The sequence below is a fragment of the Macadamia integrifolia genome, unplaced genomic scaffold (genome assembly GCF_013358625.1).
Source record: "Macadamia integrifolia cultivar HAES 741 unplaced genomic scaffold, SCU_Mint_v3 scaffold706, whole genome shotgun sequence".
NCBI classification, from domain to species: Eukaryota; Viridiplantae; Streptophyta; class Magnoliopsida; order Proteales; family Proteaceae; genus Macadamia; species Macadamia integrifolia.
In genome coordinates this window covers 181,963-205,985 of record NW_024870519.1, presented here as the reverse complement: position 1 = coordinate 205,985, position 24,023 = coordinate 181,963, and the positions used below count along the sequence as shown (strand labels likewise).

The 24,023-nt window shown below is 40.5% G+C and overlaps 1 protein-coding gene across 11 annotated transcripts in view; it reads left to right on the top strand.

Annotated features, from left to right (window-relative positions):
- Nucleotides 1-1,728: 1,728 nt before the first annotated feature.
- LOC122069771 (1-acyl-sn-glycerol-3-phosphate acyltransferase BAT2, chloroplastic-like) overlaps nt 1,729-24,023 on the top strand; it is a 37,152-nt gene continuing 14,857 nt past the window's right edge. For 4 of the 11 annotated variants that reach the window (XM_042633851.1, XM_042633848.1, XM_042633854.1 and 1 more), the window contains exons 1-2: nt 1,729-1,889; nt 2,268-2,457. The gene's annotated coding sequence lies outside the window, so the exon portion shown is untranslated. Of the gene's footprint in view, nt 1,890-1,927; nt 2,168-2,267; nt 2,463-24,023 lie in introns of those variants that run through there. The other 7 variants (XM_042633853.1, XM_042633849.1, XM_042633852.1 and 4 more) reach the window with 4 other exon arrangements.

Here is a 24,023-nt window from a genome sequence, read left to right as displayed (position 1 = left end):
ACCACAAGGACCAAACTATACAATGGTCCCATGGATCTTTGCCCTATCCAACACTTAAATAATGAACTTTCATTTTTTTTAAGGTAAACAAATAATGAACCATCTATGGGTCAAGATTCAGGATTTAGATCCTCTCTGGCTAGAGGTGGCTAGAGAGGAGCCAACTAAACAAAAAAATAGGAGATAGAAGTGAAACCCTCTGTTTCTCTCTCTCTCTCTCTCTCTCTCTCTCTCTCTCTCTCTCTCTCTCTCTCTCTCTCTCTCTCTCTCCCCAATTTTGTGTTTGGCTAGCCCTAGGTGGCTAGATCTGAATCCCAAGATTCAAATGGTATTACCAGTCGATGGGACCCACATATCTCAAGGTTGGGCCTACTTGTACAAGAGTGGGAGCATTCTAAATCACTTGCATACAATTAGCATCCAAGGAGTGATTGGAGAAAACTGTATTGACTGAACAATCCTTATTCCATAAATAGAACATTGAAGGATATTCTCAATATCAAATCTACAATATCTATTAATATCATCATATGTTTGCTAATTCTCATCTAACAAACTATTGGAAGAGGGTTCCCTAAAAGGCACCGTGGCCTCGCACCAATGCAGGATCAATAGATGAGGGTGTGTGGAAACATCAACATGAGTGAGATTTCCTCCTTTCATGAAGGGCTGGGTGGTCATTTTGTCCCCTCTGTGTCTACGCACAAAGGCCATGTTGCCTTCATGCGTCCTTGTCCTTAATTATTTTTCGAGAAAATGAGCCTAAAAGGTAGCATGGTTCTTGCGCCTAGACACAATGAGGGGCAAAATGACTGCTTAACCCTTCATGAAAGGTGAAAATCCCACACCGTTGATGCTTCTACTAGTGCTCTCATTGACCCCCAAATTGGTGCAGGGGCCATGCTATCCTCTAGAGAACCCTCCTGTCCCTTATTTTCTAGGAAAAAGAACCATTATCGGTCTTGTTCCCTATGCTCGCCCTCTCATAGGTTTCTGTGAAATGAACCTACACTCCCTGTGTGATCTTTTTGGTGCTACCTATGTGCAACTCCCTCATTGGCCCAACTGTTGGTACAGTAGCCACACAACTGGTTACCGTTTCTTACCTTTATTTTCCACGTGTGACGTTCTTCTTGGTTCAACTTTGGTGGTTTGCCGTTTACCAACAAAAAAAAAAAACTTTCGTGATATGCCATTATAATTTTTTTTTTTAGGAGCATGCCATTATTTTGTTTTTTGAGTAGTATGCCACTATTTTGTATCAAAATCGTCTACAGTGAGCATCCAAAGGCTGGGGTTCATGGCCAAGCCCTCCCAGCCGTTGGATGCTGGGGTTTATGGCTAGGCCCTCCTAGCCGTTGGATGCTTACTATACCTCATCGCTCATTATAGACAATTTGGACTCATTATTTTTATTATTTTTTAAAAGAATATGCCATTATTTTTTATTTTTTATTTTTATTTTTTTAATAGAATGAAGTAATGCTTTTTTTCTGATAATATAGAATGGAATAATGCCATTGTTCGTTATAATGTATTCACGCAGCTGTCGAGCGTCAAACAGAGCATCAACCAAGATGATCTCTTTCTGCCGATCCTCTGATCAGAATCCTTTGCAAACCATGGGACAGGATTCCAAACCTGCGGTTTCTGAGCGGGATCCAAGCGTTTAACATTGAACCTAGGGTATATTCTATTTACGCTCCCTCGTCTCTTTCCTTCCTCTCTCTCTCTCTCTCTCTTAAATATATCATTTAATAAGTAATTAATTCAATCTAATTTCCTTCGTTTATTTTCAACCGGCGGGCTTGTGTCTAATCGTCGATCTGACTTGCCTCTTCCTCCATGCAAGAAGAACTTATTTAGCGAAATCCTAGCAATTCCAAGTGGTAAAGATTTAATTGCAACTCAACCCTATATTCTTTCTCTCAATCCTCATTTTTGTATTACCTGCTCCGATTTGGATTTGTAACTTTTGACCTAGTGGGGCTAACGTGTTTGGTTTCTCTTGATCTGTATCTTGAATTTGGTTTCTTGGTGTTTGAGAACAATCGAAATCCAGGACTGTTAAGCAGGAAATATTGCTTCCCATTTAGATTGAGTTTGTGGAGTATTTTGCATGATTCCACTTTATTAGTTAGTAATAGGAACTCACTTAATGCACAAGGTTGACTGTTAGGGACTTGTCATTGAGTTGAAGTATTTAACTACTACAGTTGCTTGATGATGGTTCTTAAGATATTAGTCTGACAAGTTTTACTTTGCAGTGCAGGAGTATTTTCTCGATGAGATTAAATGGTTCAACTTGCAGTTTGAATTGTTCTTAAATCAACTCTTCTATGGATTGATGATCTATGATTGATGATCTATGTACGGCCTAGTTTTTCTGTGATAGGTTGTACAAAATGTTCGTGTGGTTACAGACGGAAATTTCTGGGTGGCCACGGAGACAAGTTTGTAAGGTATAATGTTTATCTGTATTCTGTATTTTCATATCATAACAATCTTTTATCATATTTTTTAAATTTCTTTGTCATGTAAGAGGTTACATGCTTGAACTTATAGTGGATTACTAATTGTTCCATAGGCTTTGTTTAAGTTGTTCTATTTCGTTCTTTATTGTTCCATTTCCCTCATATTTTCCTAGGGATTACTTATAGAATTGATTTTTGACAGTGGATTGTTGTTGCTACAGCTTCACCCTTCTAGTCTTACCTACCAGCCTTTTTTTTTTTTTTTTTTTTTTTTTTTTTAATATATATTTTTGCTTTGTTGGTGCCTTTTTTTTTTGGGGGTGGGGTGCAGGTGGGATTTGTTTACCCACTTTGTAGGTTGCATTACACCCTTTATTATAAATATCTTCCTAAAGATTCCACTTTTCCATTTCCTTTAGTACACAGGAATTTTGGGTGTGGGTGTGGGGGAGGGGGGGAGATCAGATGCCTCATTCATTTCTCTCATATTATGATTCAGGTTGGCCTCGTCAAACACTCAGGGGATACTTTTGAAACTTAATAGTGAGTTGGCATATAAAAAACCCTTACAATGACATTACAATGCTATCAATATGGTTTATAGGGATTATGAATGAAGTAATTGTGAAATGTAGTGTTTCTGTGTTATTAATTAATTAATACAGTACAAAGAATAGTGTTTTAGATAAAAGATTAAGGACAATAGTAATAGATTTGAAGACACAGAAATTTAAATGTACAGTTGGTAAGAATAATAAAAAACCCTGAAATTAAACTGAACTTGAAATAGCATTTATAGGGAGCTATAAGGATTGGTTGAGAGTGCCAATGTTTCTCCAAAACAAAAAGGTTGATTGGTAGGGATTGATTTTCTGGAAGAGAAGTCAGTTCTTGAATATATAGAGCAATTAACACACACACACACACACACACACACACACAAAACAGTATGCACCAAAAATAAAAAGAACTTGATAAGAATTGAAAGAATTATGCAAGCAGGACAAAAACTATGTTGATTCTTGAAGAATTATAAGACTCTGGTTGGTATTTCATTTTCAATTAATAATATCTACCCAAAGTCAAGAAAGATTCTGGACTTGAGAACAGATTCAAAACTAGAATTAAATTGATTAAACGGCAGTAGGATGGGTATTTGAATTTCAAGGACTTGCATGGAGATGCAAATCTTATTCAAAATAGCAAACTAAAGAAGAATGATAAATAACAAACCAGAAATTGAAAGATTAAAACAAAAAAACCAACGCTTAGCAATTGGTTTATCGGACAGATAGAGATAAGGACCTCGTCGCAATGGTAAGGTTGCTCATTGTGACCTAGAGGTTGCGGGTTCAAGTCACGAAACATCCTCTCCAAGAAGTGGGAGTATGGCTGCATACATTGACCCTCCCCAGACCCCGCAGTGGTGGGAGCCTTGTGCACTGGGTATGCCTGTTTAGACTGATAGAGATATGGAATTTTTATAGGAACCAAAATTCCTTTTGTCCTTTATTCAAGAATCAATTATCTATGATATTAAAAACAAATGAAGGAAATCTCTTCATTCAAATGAGCAATGTTGCAATCTGATCTCCTTAGCTCTTCTCTGGCCCATAAAGAGAAGGAGACCTCCCTTGAGCTGGCTTCTCTCCTGTCTCAAGAAGAAAGCTTCCTCAAGCAGAAGTCTCACATCAAATGGCTTGACCTTGGGGACTCAAACTCTTCCTACTTTCATAAATCTATCAAAGTCAGAACCAACTCCAACTCGTTCCCCTTGTGGTAGACAACATCTGATCCACCTTCAGATCCCTGCCGATATTAAAGAGGAGTGCGCGTCTTACTTCAAAGGTATCTTCTGTCCCCTTTCTTCCTCTTTTGCTCCCCCCTTTCCTCTCCCTCTCAACAAATTCATTACCAACCAACTTATCCCCCTTCAATCCATTCCCTCTGATTAGGAAATCCATGCGGCTATCCATTCCCACAAGCCAACAAAGCTCCTGGCCCTAACAACTTTAGTATGGGGTTTTTCACCACTTGTTGGGACATCATTAGTGATGATCTCACCAAAGCCATTAGGAGCTTCTTCTTCAATCCTTTCCAAGTCATGGTTTAAAGTATCTCCGATACCGATACGATACCCTCCGATACGTATCTTAAATTTAGCCGACAGATACGATACACATCGATATGATACATGAAATTTTTAAAATTCTTTCGTATCGGTATATATATCCTACGATACATACCGATATGCACCAATACACTATCGATACGTATTGATACTCTATGAAAAATATAAAATCAAGGTGAAATATATGTTTCGGTATGTATCGGTACGTATTGGTGAGTATTTGTATGTATCGATGGGTACGTATCGATGAGTATTAGTACGTATCGGTGAGTATTGGTATGTATCAATCGGTACGTATCGATGAGTATCAGTACGTATCGGTGAGTATCGATACATATCGGTGAATATCAGTATGTACCGATACAGTGCGCTACGGTCATATAATGGCCAAGATGGGTATTTTTTCAGAAAACACGATTTTTTGAGGTGTTTTTGTTCCAAAGTTGCTGCCAGCCATATTTCTAACTAAAGTGGAAATCAAGGTTGTGAACAAAGATTTTACATTTATGGGACAACTACAAACCTTGAATTCTTAGTGCGATACCCTTAATTTAGTGTTTATGCATAATACATGTTATCAATAACTTTTTTTAATAAATTTTTTATGCAAAAGTGTTTAAAAAGGTGTTTCATATCCATTTATGTGCGTATCTTTAGCGTATCTCCGATATGATACGATACCCTTTGAAACGTATCTTAATTTTGGTTGACCGATACGGTGACCGATACCGATACTTTAATCCTTAATCCAAGTTAGTCTCATCAACCACACCTTTCTCTGCCTCATCCCTGAGAAAGACGACGCCTCCTCTTTAGTCGACTTTCTTGTACAAGTTCATTGCCAAAATCCTTGCCAACCGCATCCAGGTTGTCTTTGATTCTCTTATTAATGCGACCCAATCAACCTTCATTCGCAGCATCTCGGATAACATCGTTCTCTGTCATGAGATTGTCCGTGGTTTTGACAAGATATCACAAGGCGTTTGACTCTATTAGATGAGATTTCATCTCTAGAGTCCTTTCTATGTCCTTTCCCCCATCCTTTGTCAATTGGATCCATGCCTGCATCTCCTCCCCAAATTCTTTGTTCTCGTGAATGGCTCCCCTGCTGGATTCTTTCCCTCTTCGGTTGGCATTTTTCATGGATGTCCCCTCTCCCCCTTCCTTTTTTACCTTTCTTTTGTAGTCCTCTCCAGATCAATCCAATCCCATACTGACAATCTTCTCATCTCTCCCATCCCTAAGTGCAAAGCTTCCAATGTTACCCACTTAGCTTTTGCTGATGATCTTATAATCTTCTCCAAAGCTGACAAGGGCTCTATTTCTACCATTATGTCATCTCTCCACCTCTTTGAGTCCCTCTCTGGCCTTCACATTAACCTGCTCAAATCCCCTATTTTTCTAGCCAGTGTCTTGGATTCCTCCAAAGCTTGCCTCCTTGAGCTAACTAGATTCTCCATTGGGACTCTTCCTGTTAAATATCTTGGTCTTCCCCTCATCTCCTCCAAGCTTACTACCCATCACTGCGCCCATATGCTCAACCAAATTAGCAAAAGGCTCCAACTTTGGAAAGGTAAGCTGTTGTCGTATGCGGGTCGTCTAGTTCTCATCCTATCAGTGCTCCAATCCTCTTATATTAACTAGTCTGGAGTTTTTCAGCTTCCCAAATCCATCCCCAAATCCATTAAATCCCTATTCTGCTCCTTGTGGAAAGGTACCGATTTGCCAAATTTCTCCACCCCATCCGCTGGTCCTTCACCTACCTTCCAAAGAGGGAAGGAGGTCTTGGTGTTCGGCAAATCAAGGATGGCAACTCCGCTACCATCCTCAAGCTATCTTAGAGGGTAGTTTCCAAGCATCCGAGCATCTGGGTGTCGTGGGTCTACTCTTCCCTCCTATGCAAAGACTGCCTCTAGACTTGCAGTGTCAAACCTAACTCCTCTTAGGTATGGCGTAAGATCCTCCTTGCTAGACCCCAAGCCTTGATTGCCATTAAGTCTCTTATTGGGTGAATGATTCCTTCAGGCTTGATAACTGGCATCCAATTGGAGTAATTTCCCTGATTGTGGGCCGTAGATCGATGGCAATTGTGGAAATGATCTATCCCTTCGGGAAGAGAGATTTTCCACCATTGCTAGCCATTACTAAAGAGAAGCACAGAGCAATAGGAAAAGTTAGGCCCTTTGTCCCCACCTTCCTATGACCTGACCTTCCTTTGTCTGGCCACCTTCCGACGGCCACCACCATCGGACCATGTCTTCTCCCTCTCCCTCTCCTAAACCCTTCCCTAACCTAACTAGCCTCTTCCATTCCCTCCGTCAACACCTCGTCCTTCTCCCTTGACCTTAGTTCATCTGCCCCATCCTCTACTCCTAAAACCTGGACCTATGTCGTCTCTTCCTCCTCTCCCTCTCATCCCTGCAACGTAGGACACTCCCTGCACTTCGTTCCTCCCACTATCATCGATGACAAACTCGTGGGACTCTATCCTTCTGGGCTGCTTGAGCCAGAACTACTCAGATGGAAGAATCGCGTAATAGGGCACTTCCTTGGAAGCTGGTCGCCATATAGCATTGTATGAACCTCTCTTTTCAAACAATAGAGGATCCACGGTATGATGCCCACCATTCTATTGGACAATGAAATTTTCATCTTCAACTTCTCAGAGGAGTCAGACAATACCACCGCACTTGAAGGAGGACCTTGGCAAGTGGGAAGGAAACTTATATTCCTTTGGCAATGGGACAAATACTCCACCCTCAGCAAGTTTGACCTCATTCCATACCTATTTGGGTTGCCCTCCCAAATTTACCTCTTTACTTTTGATGTGCCAAAGGTCTGAGCATTGTGGGATCATTAATTGGGAAGCCCCTATATTCAAATCACAAAACAAAGATGATGGACAAGATCATGTTTGCTAGAATATGCATAGAGATTACTAAAGATATCGTTCCTCCCATCTAGGTCACCATATTTGATGATGGACACTTATTCAACAAAGTAGTCCATTATAAATGGCTACCACCCCAATGCACTCACTACAAGCTTTTTGGACATCAATCAAGTTTATGCTCTTCCAAAGCTCCTGTTGATCTTCTCTTTGCTGACCCTTCAAACATCGAAGCCCCTGCTATTCCCTCAAGAACTCCATCTAGGGCAAGATCCCCATCTCAAATCTCTGGAAGAGATAGAAAGAAATCCCACAACAGCCATCGTCGGAACCGCAGCCGCATGGCTTTCCCAAAATCTCCGGCTGACACATCTCCCTCTAGTCATGCTGCCTCAATTGGACCTTCGGACTATCTCCTTGAGACCGCTGGACAAAACATGTTCTGCCTCCTGTCGGCTTTCTCAGGCTCTAACGAGGACTCAACTTCTCTGTCTCCCCGATCCTCTGAAAGATCTCTGGCTTTGCATGACCCCTCAGTTACTGTTGCAGTCGATATTCCTCCTTGCCAGGCCGCTTCCACCTGTTCTCCCCCTGGATCATGCTGTCGTCGCCCCACTGGCTCACCTCATCATGTCACTGACTTCACCCCGCTGATACTTCTATCCACGTCCCTTAATATTCACCCCCTCTTCTCCCATCCTTCCCTTACCTACCCCCTTTTGAGGGCCCCACCATCACCTCTATTTCCAACTCCGTAGCCCTCCATTTACGCTCCAACCTCAACCAGACCATCTCAAACCCACCTCGAACCATTCGAACCACCTCAACCGTGAACCAACCTCACTCATCCCTATCCACTATCACCACTACCCGTCTTCCCATTAACCCTTCTGGCTCCACAACCCACCTACCCACTACCCATCCACTGGCTACTCCCATCCCTCCATCCATGTTCCAACCCACTACTTGATTTTTTCTCGTCTTCTACTTGACACCACTACGAGATTATTGGCCCATCAATCTTCCCTCACCTCATCTATCCTCGCGACTGACGTTGTTCCTTTCACCACAGGTGCCCCTTGGCAACAGATTTGGAGTAGCCTTTGTCCCCTGTCGATCTCTGGTCTGCACCAGGCCCATCTTGTGCAACATAGCATAGGTTCTATTGCCCTGTTGGTTCATCTCCTTGCTGCTATCGTCTCCACTGATACATCTTCTGTTGATTACACTGCCTTTGACGATTCGCTCTTGTCCACACAGGCCCTTCCTGTGTAGCAAACCATAGGTTCTGCTGCCCTACTAGTTCATCACCTCATTGTTGTCGTCTCCATTAATAGATCTTCTGTTGATCACACTCCAGTTGTTGGCATGCTTCCTCTCAAAGGAATCCACCACTGTCAGCCTTGAAGAAACTCTTACGTCATCCTGTGCAGCCCCTCCATGCTGAAGTCATCATCACTGCTACATAAGAAGACCTTGCCAGTCTCTGATCCTTGCAGGCCCATCTTGCAACCCTTCCCATTCAGATACTGCTCCTGGTCCTGTGATTGTCTCTCCTTCTACCAAGTTGAAGACCTTGACTGCTAAGAGCTTTATATCATTTGTCCCCAAAAACACAAGCAAAGCTCACCGAAGCACTCGCACTACCACCACTATGAAGAATATTGCTCCCAATCCATCTCATCTCAAAGAATACAGCCACAGCCCTAAGAGCGAATCTGTTGTCGAGTGCCGTCTCTCCCACTGCTCTCTTGAGCTTTTTACTTAACCTTTCCCCCCATGACTCTTTGGACCATTTGGAATGATCGGGGCTTGAACTCCCCGGCTAAACAAACCACCATTCGTTTCCTCATCTTCTCCCATTGCGATCTTTGTTGCCTGCTAAAAACCAAGGTCCTTGAAGCTAATGCCTCCCGTAATGTTAAGTCCATGGCTCCCTCTTGGTCATTCTCTTCTAATTACCTCCACTCCCCCATCGGCCGCATTTGGATCCTTTGGAATCCTCTCAAGCTGTCTATCAACCTCATCTCCTCTCAATTCATCCATCTGTCTATCTCCGACCCTTCTGGGGCAAACTACTACTTCACCGCTATCTATGCCCTTAATCGTGCTCCCATGAGACTACCTATGGTCTGATCTCCGCTCTATCGCCCACTTTGTGGGTAACCTTCCCTGGGGTATAGCAGGAGACTTTATTGTTGTCCGTTTCAGTCACGAAAAGGTGGGGGGAGACCCCATTGACCTCTCTTCAGTTAAGTCTTTCAACGATTGTATTGATGACATTGGTGTAAATGATTTGAGATGGACTGACCTCAAGTTAATTGGCACAACAGCAGATGTGGGCCTTACAGAGTTGCATACAAACTTGACTGGGCCCTTGTCAATGAAGCCTGGCTCACTAGCTTCCCCTCTTTCCATAACACTTTTGATCTCCCGGCATATCAAACCATAGCCCCATCTCCTTCCACGTTGGCCCCTAGATCTCATTTGGCCCAAGTCGTTTAAATTTTTTTTACTTGTGGACCTCCCATAGTGATTTCCTTTCCATTTTCAATCAAGCGTGGTCCATCCCAGTGAATGCTTTCTCCCCCCCTTCAATGCTTTCGCTAGGTAGCTCAAAAATGTTAAAGATGCCCTGAAGGATTGGAACTCCTCCTTTGGCAACATCACTTCTAGGGTCACCACATGTAAGGACAAAGCTCAGTTCCATTCAATCCATGCTCCAATCGGATGTCCTAAATAGAGCCCTCGCTGAAGAAGAAAAATCTGTTTCTGTTGAGTTTTCCTCCTTTATTAAGAAGAAAGTTTCCTTAAGAAAAAATCAAGAATCAAGTGGCTTGAGTCATGCGAGTCTAATTCTGTGTTCTTCCACCACTCCTTGAAAGCCAGAATCAATGCCAACTCCATTCAGCTGCTTACCTCCCTCCATGATGGCTCCACCCTTACCATTCCTGAGGACATCAAAGTTGAAGCTGTTTCTCATTTCAATGATCTGTTCCACCCCACCAACCCATCCTCTCATTATCCTTTCCCAAGTGACCTCCTCAATAAATTCATCTCCCCTCACCTTAACACCTCTCTCCTATCCATCCCCTCTGATGATGTGATCATTGCTGCCGTCCTCTCCCATAGAGCCAACAAAGCTCTTGGGCCTGATGGATTCAGCATGAGGTTCTTCTCTTCCTATTGGGGGGTCATCAAGTCCGATCTCATTAAGGCTGTCCGCAGCTTCTTCCTCAACCTTAATCAAATCAAAGGAATTAATCATACCTTCTTCTGTCTCATTCTCAAAATCCGTGAGGCCTTTTCCATGTCGAAATTCAGACCCTTCTCCTTATGTAACCTTCTCTACAAATTTGTTGCTAAAATCATTGCCAACAGAATCTAGACCGTGATTGACTCCTTAGTCAATCCCAACTAATCTGCCTTCATTGCTCTCTGCCACAAAATTGTTTGTGGATTTGATCGGAAATCCCACTCCTCTGTTGCTCTCCTTAAAATTGACATTCACTAAGCTTTCAACTCTATCAAATGGGATTTCATCTTCAGAGTCATACTCAAAATGTCATTCCCCCTGTCTTTGTTCACTGGATCCATCTATGTATCTCCTCTGTTTGATTTGCTGTCCTTGCCAATGGGAGCTTATCTGGATATTTCCTTCCTCTGTTGGCATCTGCCAAGGTTGTCCTCTCTCCCCCTTTCTCTTCTCACTGGCCCTCGAAGTCTTATCTAGATCCATCAAATCCTCTACTGACCTGACCTTATCTCTCCTATTCCTAAATTCAAAACCCTCCTCACCCACTTAGCTTTTGTTGATGATCTTATGATCTCCAAAGCCGACCCTCTCTCCATCTCTTCCATCATGTGCTCCCTTCACCTTTTTGAATAACTTTTGGGTCTTCATATCAATCTTTTCAAATCCCTTCACTGCTCCTTCTAGAAAGGGATGGACTCCAAATTTCTTCACCCTCTCAGTTGGGCTTTTATTTTCCTTCCTAAATCGGAAGGAGGCCTTGGGCTTAGAAGAATTAAGGATGTCAACTCTGCAGGTATTCTCAAGCTGATTTGGAAAATTGTTTCCAATCATAGTGGTATTTGGGTCTCCTAGGTTCATTCTCACCTCCTTAAGAACGACTCTATCTGGATTGTCTCCCCTACCACTGACGCCTTTTGGGTCTGGCGCAGTATCCTCCATGCTCGCCCATTGCCTTGAGAGAAATCTCTATCTCCATCATTTGGCTCTCTAGCCATCGTGGAAGAGAGGACTTTGACTCCTGGCTCTCCAGCCCTATCGGGAAGCTTAGCTCCGCCTCCGCTTAGAGCCTTGACTGATCTTCTATTCCCACCATTCCATGGCACAAAATCATCTGGTTTAAAGGTCACATCCCTCGCTATAGCTTTACAGCTTGGTGTGCCATGTCCAACTACCTTCCCACGTAGTCCTTCCCATATCTATCGACACATACAGATGCCATCTTCTTGCTGCCTCTGTTGGAATGCAATAGAGGATGCTGATCACTTCTTCCTCCATTGCCTCTTTTCCTCCACCGTTTGGAAAAAAAATCCTAACTAGCTGTTGGCCTTCCAAAAGGAGACCCCTCCCCCTTAGTAGAGAATGGATTTGGATAGATATGACCTTCACTGGTTCCTCTATTTGTGACACTGCTGGAAGACTTGCTTTCTGTGTGACAATCAATCTTATCTGGATGGGGAATCTTCAAAGATGGACTTCCCCAACTCTTGTACTTATGACAAGATTTGGAAAGCTATCTATTTTGATATTCGCTTCTAGCTTGCTTCTCTTCGTCCTAGACCTGTTAGGGATTCCCCAAGGAACATACTCATTGTTATCTCCTGGGGCCTTCTCCCTCCATTTTGTCTCCCCCTCCCCCGCACTATTTAGTTTTTGTTCCCTTGTTTTTGCTATTCGGGCTGTAATTGGCTAGTTCTGTCCCCTTTTGGGTTGTTGGCCCTTTGTTTTTCCATTTTTGCTTAGGCTCGTCCTCGGGTGATCTTCGGGCCCCCCTCATTCTCCCATATATATTCTTCTCCTCTTGGTAATTAATTAATTATTAATCCAAAAAAGAAAAAAAGGCGAGAAGGCGACCAAGCGATGGAGGGTGGTCAAAATTCAAGGCGATAATCAAGCTAAGCTGCCTTGTCGCCTAGGCGTCACCTTGAGAAAACTATGCCCCCAACTATAATGCTAGGAGCATCGAAAGAGAAAGGTTGACAATCATAGTTTTTAAGGCGGTAAGGCGACGGAGGCGTTTGAGGGTCTTTCAGAGCGTCTTAACGATAAGGCGGGCATAAAGCGTCACTTTATCGACTAAAGCGTTCCTGTGTAATTTTTTGATAAAACCAATCTATTTGGCTCAAATCCTAGTTGAATCATATTACTCATATGTTAAATAAATATTAAAGGTTCATATTCATACCAATGAAAACAAATCAACAAAGTGAATAAACTAAGTTCATCTTCATCAATCATCAATCATTAATCATCATAACATATTAACATATAATATAAATACATAATTATGAAACAAAATTATAAATATAAAGAAAAGAAATAAAAAATACAAGTATTTATTATACTTCCCTCTATGATGCCAAAATGAGTGCCTAACTCCTAAGGTCATCCACTATATTTCTACTCTCGTCAAAGAAGAATGAAGCTCACTGTTGCCGGAGCAAAATGGTGGCCTGGATCAATGGTTCTTCCTTGTTCCTTGATTCCTTCTCAAAGCCCTTTCTTAAAACCCTTGACAAAATCCAAACCCTGTTTGTGAATCGTGTTTTTGTTTTGTTTGTTTTGGTTATTTTTGATGGAGTAAAGCTGATCCCATACATCTCAAGTGTTAACAAAACCATACACCTACCAATAAAAAATATATATTTGGAATCTTCATCAAGTAATTTTAAAATGTGTTTAAAAAAAAAAAAACCCATAACGCGCCACTTCACATAAGGCAGAGCACTGCCTTATCATCTCTAGACCGCATTAGCGCCAAGGCACTGCTAAAGCGTCGCCTTACCAGCGCCTTAAAAACTATGTTGACAATGCAAATGATGTTTATTTGGCTTGTTAAAGCTTCACTGCTTAAGCTTTAACCAGCCACCATCGCTTTGCTTCCAATTCAGATGATCATTGCACCCTCATCGACCTTATTGTCAGAGAAATCCCCTCTGAGAAGGACCAACAAAATGGTGATGGAAGGAAAACTCATTGAAGGATCCAAATCAATTCTCATCTCTCTCTCTCCTCCAACTACGAGACTGCCTATAGTTGGGTCCCCTAACTCACTGGCTCTCTAATAAGTGATCACTGAGGCTTCTTGATCACCATCCTTAGTGATGTAGGTGAATGAGTTATTATAAACAACATGCCTGCTACCCTTACAAAGTAGCTCCTCTTCACCCCTTTTGACAGATATGACCCACATCCTCTTGCTCACTAAAGCCATGGAGAATAGGAGTATATTAATGAGTGGGGGCATACCGAATACACGAGGCTCCCGTCACTGAAGGGTCTGGGGAGGGACATAATGTACACCGCCTTAATTACCCCCGCTGGACTCAAACCCGTGACCACTTGGTCATAATAGAGCAACCATACCAAGTAGATTAATGAATAGAAAAGAGAATACGAGGGGAGAGAGACAAAGTGATGTAGATAAGTCACTTAATGGGCTTATCTTATTGCAAATAAGTCTTGGGTTGGGTTATATATATGTTGGGCTTTTGATCCCATGGGTTTTCTTTGTAATGAGCCACTTTAATGGGCCTAAAATATGGGTAGAAAGTAGGAAAACGGGATTTAATTCATTAGTTTAGTTAGAGTCCTGTTTTGAGTCTATTTCCTTTGTTATTTCAGTTTGAGTCAGTTTAGGTTTCCCTATTAGTGAATGATTAGGTAGTTACCTACTCCATGTTGGAGTTCTAGTCCTAGGCCTATTATGAGTCAAAGTCCTACTAGGAGTGTCTAGTCCTATATGGAAACTAGCTCCTAGTTATATGATAGGATTGCTGTTCTGCCCTCTTTAAGTAGAGGAGCCTATGTACTCATAATTTCAGATTTGAATAAAGATAATTTGCAGTTTATTGCTTAGAGCTGCTGTGATAGCTGTGGGTGAGAAGCCCAGGCCGAGATAGCTACTTCCTCTCCCACTTTTCCCTTGTTTTTTCTTTGTTTCAGCTTTCAATTATTTTCTTTGTTTACTATTTATTGTCATCAACTTTCAAGAAGAACCAAATCTATCCAGAATTACAAGAGTCACAATCGATCAGCCAAAGAGTTCTTGTTCTTGAAGTCAGTCGACCTCCATTGCTGCCTAAGTTTGAGATCTGACCTGTAGATCCTTTGGGGGACTGGTTTTACACTCTAAGAAGATCAATCGATCCTCTCTTGAAGGTACTCTGAAGTAGATAAGCTACTGTTCCTGCAAAATCCTTCTCATTCTCTCTCCTACGTCTGAAAATTAAGAAAGAGCATAACTCTCAAACCAGCTGTCAGAAGCTCTTTATATTTCGGGGTTTTTGTACCCTCACTGGGCCCTACAATCGACCAAATTTGCAGCTCAATTGGAGCCCTATAGACCTGGCCGCACCTCTCTCTCTCTCTCCAGCTCTATAACAGGTCTTTCTCTCGTATCGAGTTGGAATTTGGGCTGGATTTGCTCTTGTATGGGTATTGTATCCTTGGGAGTTTATTTGATGGTCTTACTTCTTTGTTTCCTGGTCCTATTTGTATTGTTTGGGGTTTATAAATTGTGGGGGTTAGCTTCTTGTAACCTACTTCTGCATTAAGTGGTATTAGAGCTATGGTTGAAGAAAGCTCTAACTAAATCACTCTGAAAGATGTGTGGAAATCCCTCTAGGCCTTGACTGCAAGGTTTGATGGTCATAATCAACGGCTGGTAGAACTAAGAGAGTCTATTGATGCTCACTCCAATACTCAAGCTACTGCTGCCCCATCTGATGCTAAGCTATATTATTTTCGTGGGGAATTCCTTGAATGGATGTATGAATTAGATGTGTACTTTGACAACTACAACTTGACAGAGACGCAACGGCTTTAACACGTTTGCTCCCAAATGAGTTATTGTGTTCGTATACAATGGAGAGTCTGGGAAAGGCAACTTCAAGCTCAGGGACGTAAACCTAGAATATGGGACGAGATGCAATATGAGTTGGCGGGCATGTACCTATCTAAGCAGGAACGAAGAATGTACTTCCTTCCATCAGATTTCCAACAGCCACCCATAATTGACAAGTGCATGAAGGAATCATCTGCCTTTATTGCAAAAGAGCAACAAGAGAAGACACCTCCGAGCAATAAACCAGAGTCAGAAGTTGAGGTCAGTGTTGAAGAAATTCCAGCAATTCCTATTGTCAAGGAAGAGCTAGTCATTGATGTTTCCATCAACAAGATTCATGTGGAAGAATTCGAAAGCAACAAGGTTGCCACAATGGACAATGAGGTTGGGACTGAGGAACTTGACACTACAACAACTGTGATTACTATGAACAGTCAAGAGGAAGATCCTAAGGAGCTTGAGATTGAAATTGTGGAGGCCAAAAACACGGTGGAAGGCATACATGTGGACGACCCCATGGATACATCTGAAGACCTTGAGATTGAGCATGTGGAGTTCATCATCTTATTAAAGTATCTTGAAGATAGAGCTCCTCATATTCCAGACTACATCTTTATTATCAAAGAGCCACCTGAATTTTTCTACGGCTTGAAGAGGGACGTGCACTATAATATAATAACCCTCACACACTACAAAATTCGAGGATGAATTTTTCTAAGAGAGGGAGAATTGATGCAGATAAGTCACTTAATTGGCTTATTTTATTGCAAATAATCTTTGGGTTGGGTTATGAATGTGTTGGGCCTTTGATCCCATTGGTTTTCTTTGTAATGGGCCACTTTAATGGGCCTAAAATATGGGTAGAAAGTAGAAAAACGGGATTTAATTCATTAGTTTAGTTAGACTCCTGTTTTGAGTCTATTTCCTCTGTTATTTCAATTTTAGTCAGTTTAGGTTTCCCTATTAGTGAATGACTAGTTAATTACCTAGTCCATATCGGAGTTCTAGTCCTACTCCATGTTGGAGTTATAGTCCTAGGCCTATTTTGAGTCCAAGTCCTGCTAGGAGTGTCTAGTCCTATTTGAAAACTAGCTCCTAATTATGATAGCATTGCTATTCTGCCCTCTTTAAATAGAGGAGCCTATGTACTCATAATTTTAGATTTGAGTAAAAATAATTTGCAGTTTATTGCTTAGAGCAGCTGGGATAGTTGTGGGTGAGAAGCCCAGGCTGAAATAGCCACTTCCTCTCCCACCTTTCCCCTGTTCTTCTTTGTTTCAGCATTCAATTCTTTTCTTTGTTTACTATTATTGTCATCAGCCTTTTAAGAAGAACCAAATCTGTCCAAAACTACAAGAGTCACAATCGATTAGCCAAAGAGTTCCTGTTCTTGAAGCCAATCGACCTCCATTGCTACCCAAGTTTGAGATCTGACCTGCAGATCCTTTGGGGGATTGGTTCTACACTCTAAGAAGATCAATCGATCCTCTCTTGAAGGTACTTTGAAGTAGATAAGCTGTTGTTCCTGCAAAATCTTTCTCATCCTCTCTTAGGTCTGAAAATCAAGAAAACACAACTTTCAAACCAGCCGTCAGAAGGTCTCTATATTTTGGGGTTTTTGCACTCTCCCTGGGCTCTACAATCTACCAAATTTGCAGCTCAATTGGAGCCCTACAGATCTGGCTGCATCTCTCTCTCTCCAGCTCTATAGTAGGTCTTTCTTTCTCCTATCAGGTTGGATTTTGGGCTGGTTTTGCTCCTGTATGGGTATTGTATCTTTGGGGGTTTATTTGATGGTCTTATTTCTTTGTTTCTTGGTCCTATTTGTATTGTTTGGGGTTTATAAATTGTGGGGGTTAGCTTCTTGTAACCTACTTCTGCATTACCTCCTTTCTTTTTTCCGATTCTGCTATCTTTCCTCTTTCTTTCCTCTTTCTTTATTTTATTCCTCACGATTCTTTGGTTCTCTCTTTTCGTCTTATCTCTATCTCTCCTCTCTCACGTCTCTCTTTTCCTCTTCCAATGCCTCTCTCTTTTCCTCTTCCAATGTCTCTCTTTTCCTCTTCCAATGCTCTCTCTTTTCCTCATCCAACGCCTATTTTTCTCTCTCCTATACTCCGTGGTTCTCTCATCTCGCCACTCCCACGGTTATGTCTAAATGGGGTGGGGTCCATCACAATTAAAAGAAAAGAATCTTAAAAGTAAATGAAAAATAATTCAATTGAATAAAACCCTTTTACTTACAGCTAATAAGATTTGAACTTAGGACTTCTAGATAGTATAGGTACTAACCACTAGGCTAACTCTTTAAGTCATAAAGCCTAACTTTAAATATTTAAGTAAGCTTAGAAAATAACATAAAAGATATATATATATATATATATATATAATCTAAGGTTCTAAAATTTGGGGCATTACAGTCAGCCTTTGAGAGGATCATGGGGTCGTCCGCAAAGGCAAGGTGGGTAAGGTTGAGGCTTTACATTTGGGGTGGGGGGAGATGAGATGGAGGTTAGTGGAGGATTGGATTGATCTGGCATAGATCTGTTCGAAACTCCCCAAGGAACAGGCTTGTTGTTTTTGCCTAGGGTCTCTCTCTGTCGATCTTATCTTCTCCCCGCCCAAAAAAAAATTGATGGGTTTTATCCCCCTTAGTCCCCCCCTATTTTTTGAGTTGGTTTTGGCTTGTGATTGCTCTCCCCCTCTTTTCTTTTGTATATTCTCTCCCTTGGTTAATGCATTTTGTTAAAACAAAGAAGAGAAAAAGACATAACAGTTGCTTGCAAAAAGTATGCAAACTAGCTGATCTGCAACCATTGTTGCGTACTTTGGTTGCTGCATGTGCTAGCATACTCATTTATATAAGGGGCATTACTGCTTTCGTTGCTGCTACCTCTGAGCGAATATTTTGCCCCTGGTGAGCATTCTTCGTACTGATTGAAAGCCAGGTATCTGAGGGATACTGAGTAAACTCTTCATCTTGAATTGATTTGGTAATTTTTGTGCATCCATCTCCAAATGTGTGATCTTGATATCTTTATTAGTTTGCTTGGAGTCCTTTCTAGATAGCCTGAGCTTCCATTGCTTTTGATTTTCTTCGGCGATAAAGTTGAGGTCAACCTGCTGCCATTACACAATAAACCTCATTATTCCCTATTACCCAACCAATTCCACCCTCGTTACTTTGGGTGACATCGATCCTTTCAGATTCAGTCTCAGCCCCCCCTTTTTTTTTTCTGGATAAGTGATGTATTAGCAAAGAAAAAATAAAAAAATTACACAAGAAGGTAGCCCCTAAGAACTCTTAAAAAGAAGGGGAAGAGGCTCCTGGACAAGGCAGGGCATACCCTGCCAACCCAAAAGAAAGATAATCAGAAAATAAAATGGAATTACATCCGAAAGTAACTAACTAAATCAGTATCCCTTTGAACAAGAACTTGAAGGCCCAAGGATTAAAGTATCGGTATCGGTCGTCGTATCGGTCGGCCAAAATTAAGGTACGTATCGGAGGGTATCGTATCGTATCGGAGATACACTAAGATACGCTAAAGATACGCACTTAAATGGATAGGAAACACTTTTTTATACATTTTTGCATAAAAAATAATTAAAAAAAAGCTATATATAACATGTATTATGCATAAACAGTAAATTGAGAGTATCGCACTAAGAATCCAAGGTTTGTAGTTGTCCCATAAATGTAAAATCCTTGTTCCCAACCTTGATTTCTACTTTAGTTAGAGAGAAAAATGGTTGGTAGCAACTTTGGAACAAAACCACATCAAAAATTTGTTTTTCAATTACCCATTTTGGCCATTTTATGACCATATCGGTACGTATCGGTGTGTATCGACCGATATACACCGATACATATCGATACGTACCGAAACGTACATTTCACATCGATTTTGAATTTTCCATGGAGTATTGGTACGTATTGGTGGGGTATCGGTGCGTATCGGTATGTATCGTAGGATACGTATCGATATAAAAGGGTTTTAAAAATTCAATATATCGTATCGGTCCGTATCGTATCAGTAAGGGCCATAAATATCAGCCGATACGGACCGATACTTTAAACCTTGCTTGAAGCTCATCAGGGAATTGATGGGGGCTCCAAATAGTTTCCAACAAGGATGCTAGAGAAGAGGCTACAAAATCTGTTGGCGGATTTGTTAGGGAAATCTCTGTCCTCACTCTACATTGGTTTTGATGATAGCAAACAAGTGAATGTTCTAATAGTTGTTTGCCAAGTGTGATGTGAAGGATAAAAATGTATAGCATTTGACCATAAGACAAAAAGCATGAAGCCATACAAGAGCATAGAAGCATAGTGCAACTCAAGTCATGAAAACAAGAAGAAGAGGAAGACTTGGATACAAACGAGTGTTTAAAGACTTGAAGAAGAAAGCTGAAGACATGAAGACCATAGTTGTCACGGCGCCAAGGCGAACCAAGGCGAACCAAGGCGGTGGAGGGGTTGGCTAAGTGTTTAGGCGAGAAGGCGCACGCCTTGAGGCGAACAAGGCGACCAATTGTTATTTTTTATTTTCCCTATTTTCTAACATGATTTAGTAAGCTATATATACCTTGTATCATAAAAAATCAAAATTAAGCAACATCAAATCATTAAAAATCAACATTTAGCCATATTAAATCATAAAAAATTAACATCAAGTCATATTAAGTTGTAAAAATCAAAATTTAGAGAAATGCTCTGGTTTTATAATAAGTTTGACTGGTCAAATGATATTATTTTTACATGAGACTTTTTATATCAGTTATAATATAAAACCAACTTTCCAACAAGTCTAAGATTATCTAAATCTGAGTTGTAATGACAAAGTTATGTTCCGGTCAAAATTATTTTTTAAGTGTGCGAATGTTGTTAAAATTGCCTGAATGAAAATAATTTTATGGATATCAAAACAAAAAATTATTTATCGGACTTTTGGTTTTTAGCAATGTTTTAACATGATAGAATTTATAAAATTTTCATAATTGAGAAAAACTCCAGCATTTAAAAGTTGAAAATCGCCCCTATAACCAAAATCCAGTTTTTCTTCTTGGACTGGGTGGTTGATTTTTTATCCTTTTGGAATTTGATTTTTAAACTATTTTTATTGGATTCAAATAGGGGGTATTTGCTTATTTATGAATAATATCTTAAGTAAATGCTTTTTTAACCCTAGGAGGAATCCATTGGAAAGGATATGTCCATTAGAATGACTGTTAGGCAGTTAATACTCAAATCAGAAGCCATCCGGTACTTACCGATTGGGCTTTGTGACCTGAAAACTCATCAGAGATGGCTAATAGAGGCCATCTGGTACTTACCAGATTGAACCGGTAACTACCGGATGTGATCCATAAATCACTCCGGTTAACCGGATTGCTATTGAATGAAAAACACATGTCAGAGAATGACAAACAGAGGCCATCCGGTAACTATCGGATAACCTCAGAAAGACCCAACGGCTAGTTTTCTGAGCTAGTGGCTATATTTTGTCCAACGGTCATCTGATCCGGTAACTACTGGATGCGGCATTTTCTGCCTGTTTCAGTTATACTCCTTCCAAATTTGGAGATTCTATTACCCAAATTAAGCCCAATCTTCACCCATATAATTACCTTACTGATGGCCTTATTAATTAACAATTAAGTGAACATTAGCAATTAAAATCAAAGTGCTATTCAATGAGAAACAATTTTATAATATTGAGTTTAGCTATTGAGGTCAAACACATTTTTTAAGAACTCAAGTTGTGTGGAAGTCTTCATCATTATTCAGTATCCAACGGGAGACTACCAAAAGGTGCTATTTAATTTTGTCATTTCATATTCATTGCACGTATTGCAGGAGGTAACTCAAAACTCTATTCCACTTTTCTCTTTTACACTTGTCTAGACTGTACTTAGGCTAGTGTAGGATTCTCTTGTCCTAATAAGATTGTTAAGGTGCTTCTCTACCTGTAAAGGAGATTGTAAAGGTGTTTCTCTACCTGTAAAGGAGATTGTAAAGGTGTCTCTCCACCTGTAAAGGAGATTGTGTAAAAGGTTTTCTTCTCTACCTACTATACTGAAAGGGAGAACTAGTGGAATACCTTACAAGAGGATCTTGTAGGGAGTGGACTAGACTTAGGTTGAGTCGAACCACTATAAATCTTGGTGCAGTGTGATTGTGATATTTCATTTCGCATTATTTGAATTCATAATCACATTTGGGAATCCGATTCATTTGAAAAGATTTTAATTTCCACTAGCATAACCTATTCATCCCCCCTCTAGGTTATTTCATGATTTTGTTCTCTCTAAACATGCTTGTCTCAGCCATTCATGTTGGTGGATGCCATTGATAAGGAATAATGTGTCTACGTTTATTCTCCTCAGTATTTAGAGGTGGAAAAAACTTTTGTGTCAGATTCTGGGAGATGTGTAAACAGCTATACCAAAAAAATACCTCACAAGTTGAAAAGATATTGGGTCTCCTTTGTCCTAAAAGCAACACAGCTCATCTTTTATCTCCACCATCCAACTTTTAGATACCTCTTTGTTACCGGGCACTACCATAGAAATTTGGACATCTGGATGGAAATTGACTTCTTCTAGTGACCATATAGGATAGCTATCAGGGAAATTGTCCATTCCTATTAATCTCATTGGCACCGACCTTATTAGAGAAATGGAAAAATTTGACTCGTCACTCTCCCACCTACTGTAGATTGAAATCTTAACCCAAAAAAAAATAAAATAAAAATAAAAACTACATTCAGTGGGGAAAAAAGGGCAATCCATGTTTTATAGTTTTAATAATCCATATAACCTATTTTTGCAACATGACATGATGACCATAATGATGAATTCCAGTGATAATTGTGACCTAGGTTTCTTTTCTACTATATGTGCATTGCAGCATTCCTTGGCTTTTTTTTTGTATTCTTACTGTAACTCAAGAATATAGTTGGCCACTATCTATACATTTATTTGCTTCACAAAGGTCGTCCCTTATCTTTCTCTTCTAATCAACTTGCCTTCTTTTTTATTTCAAAAGCCTAACATTACTGGCACTACTCCAGTGCGTACCAAATTTCCCCAGGTACTAGAAGTGTGAGTGATCATGAATTTGCTTTACTAAAGAGCTCAGATTTAGAAAACTGCTGCTACTAACCTTTAGATGTCGGTCATTATGACCACTATCTGACTGTATACTTTATCCTAATTTCTTCTCTGTTTTGTTTTTTTCTTTTATTTATTTATTTTATCGAAGATAAAATTATTTATTTCTCACTCACTTAAATTAATCTCATAAAATAAATTAATTACGAAAACTATAAGAAAGATTAATCATCTTCTCATGGTTGTGAAAATTTTCTAATCTCATCTCATGCTTTATAAAGTGTACACTTATTTCAAACTTTGCTAGTATTACTAGTTGCTCAAGAACCTTTCTGCAAGGTGCAAAGGTGTATATATTTTAATTGATATTCTCTTTTTTGCCAATGTCTTATTGTTGTAATATGGGTTTAAAGGGCATTTTAGTCCTTGTACCAATTCTAGAATGTTCTCTCCCTTATTATAAAGATGGTTGTTTTTGGGGAGAACCCAAAAGGAAAGTTTGGTTTCCATTCCTCAGACTGTTAAAAAAAAAAAAATTAGCTTTTCTTCCAAACTTTTTCTTTGGATCTCTATGGTGCGATAAATATGGAGGGCATGCTATCTATTTGACATGTATATACTTATCTATATTTCATCTCATTCTCTCTCTCTCTCTCTCTTTCGCTGTAACGACTCTTTATCTCTCTGTTCTCCGACGCCATTTCCCACCCCCATCTCAGGCAGCGGCATCTAGGGGTCAACCATACCAGGTAAGTATACCTTCTTCATCCCCAGACCCTATCTTTCCACTCTCGATCTCTCTCCCACTATTCTCTCTCTGCTCCTTACCTCTGACGACTCTCGCTCTGGCTCCGTGATTTCAAGAGACTCGAGAGAATTCTCCATACCTCTCACACGATTTGCCCACCTGCTATCCTAACCTCCCTCGCGATCTAGTTACCCCATCTCTGCTGCCTGGTATCTCACCAGTCTCCCACCCACGACTAACTCTCTCTCCAGAGAGCCCTCTTTAACCATGTACCCCTTTGCTATTCCCCCCAACAGAGATACTTTATCGATTTCCTCTTTACCTATTCCATAACCCTTTTACGATTCTTTTCTCTATTGATTCTCCCCTGACACCTACGATTGTCTCTCTGCTCCATCACAAATGGTCTTTGCTGACACTCCTTACCCCTTCCTTACTCTTTATCCATCACCAAAACGCTCAAAAAAAAAAAAAAAAAAGTTTGTCAATTACTTTTATGACGCACAACCATTATTCTTACTCTGGCATACCTTCTTTTGAACCTCTCCCTGATCTTTACCCCTCT